At 43.7% G+C, this 1,838-nt stretch overlaps 1 protein-coding gene across 2 annotated transcripts in view; it reads right to left on the reverse strand.

Moving 5' to 3' along the window:
* Nucleotides 1-1,838, reverse strand: part of eppk1 (epiplakin 1) — a 19,272-nt gene extending 17,434 nt beyond the window's left edge. The window contains exon 1 of one of the 2 annotated variants that reach the window (XM_055055100.1): nucleotides 1,770-1,838. The gene's annotated coding sequence lies outside the window, so the exon portion shown is untranslated. The remainder of the gene's footprint in view (nucleotides 1-1,769) is intronic. The other variant, XM_055055101.1, reaches the window with a different exon arrangement.

Consider the following 1,838-nt stretch of genomic DNA (forward strand, 5'->3'; position numbering starts at 1 on the left):
TGATGTCACCAGGTGACCTTTGACCCCATCCAATCACTGAATAAATGTTTAGAACAGATAAATGTTTGGATGTGCCAAAACTTTCTCCAGCTGAACAGAAACAAAACTGAAGTCATTATTTTTGGACCTAAAGAGGAACAATCTAGAGCTATAGATCTAGAACTATAGATCTAGAACTATAGATCTAGTGTCAATCCACAGCTTCAGTTATTACAACTAAAAAGTAGCGATCAGCCTGAAACCTGGGAGTAGTGATGACCTCTGACTTGAACCTTGCGAGCCGCATAAAGACAGTAACAAAGTCGGCCTTCTATCACCTGAAGAACATCTCCAGGATTAGAGGACTAATGTCTCAGCCAGATCTAGAGAAACTCATCCATGCGTTTATCTTCAGTCACATTGATTATTGTAACAGCGTCTTCACAGGCCTGTCCAACAAATCAATCCTCCAGCTGCAGCTGATCCAGAAGCTGCTGATCCAGAAGCTGCTGCTCCTGTTCTCACTAAAACCAGGAAGATAGAGACATAACAGCAGTTTTAAAGTCCCTCCACTGGCTCCCTGTAGCTCAAAGAATAGATTTTAAAATACTGTTGTTAGTTTATAAATCACTGAACGGTTTAGCACCACAATACATCAAAGATCTGCTGTTGTTGTATCAACCTTCCAGACTCTCAGGTTCTGGTTCTGGTTCTGCTCTGCATCCCCAGAACCAGAACCAAGAGAGGAGAAGCAGCTTTCAGCATCTATGCACCAAACATCTGGAACAAACTTCCAGAAAACTGTAAAACAGCAGAAACCCTGACTTCCTTTAAATCTCAACTAAAAACCAGCTGATTAGAAATGTAATATGTAACAATGTGTTGTTTATTATATGATGCATGACTTTGTGTTTATGATGTAAAGCACTTTGAAATGCCTTGCTGCTGAAATCAAATAAAATTTGATTGATTGACGGCTGAAATGGTCAAGAGTCGGCCTAGTCAAAGTCCAATCCTCAATGACCAGAACGACTCCATGGAAACGTGACAGAAAACATAAAGTCGACTTTAAAACACCAAGTTTAATTTCCACACTAGGATCAGCTGCCGGTTCTGGTTCTGATGGACCAAATTCCTGAGTGCGGAGCGGCGGGAACCGAACCCACAACCTGCCGGTCAGCAGATGAAGACAAGATTTCAAAAGGTTTTAATCATCCTGACTCGGCGGCTTTTCTGGACTAAACCACAGCAGATTTCCAAACTTCTCGTCTCCTGGGATCAAAATGTTTTTCACCTCAACAATAAAACAAAATCACAACTTCCAGACTTTTCCAGAAAGGATGCGGAAAATATTCAAGATCCAAAACTTTGAAAGGATTCTGATCATTTTCTCTGCATCAGTTAGAAAAGATTAAAACACTTGAATGAATTGTGATGAAGAAAATCAGACTCGGGTCACAGTTCATCTCTCTGGAAACGCCAGCTGAGGTCAGGAAAAGTTCAAGAGGAATCCGTTTTGTCCTAACCAAAGTCTGCCAAATCTGGATCTTTCTTGGACTGAAGTCAGGGGCCGCACACAATCGGTCCGGGGGCCGCAAACGGGCCCCAGACCACACCTTGGACACCCCTTCCTTAAACCAACAGTGAGGTCAAAGGTCATTCTGGAGGAATGCTTGTATCCTGGGTCGAGGCGCCTCTGATCCTGGCTTTACTGCAGCGCTTCCCTCCACGCAGAGTTCAAAGGTCAGGGAGGAACAGAAACAGAAGCCGATCAGAGCGGAGCGTCTTACCTGAGCAGGTGAGTCTTCTGTCAGCAGAGCTTCGTTCTCCCAGCCAGGCAGAACCAGAACCAGAACCAG

Source organism: Poeciliopsis prolifica, unplaced genomic scaffold (assembly GCF_027474105.1).
Source record: "Poeciliopsis prolifica strain line A6 unplaced genomic scaffold, Auburn_PproV2 SCAFFOLD041, whole genome shotgun sequence".
NCBI lineage: Eukaryota > Metazoa > Chordata > Actinopteri > Cyprinodontiformes > Poeciliidae > Poeciliopsis > Poeciliopsis prolifica.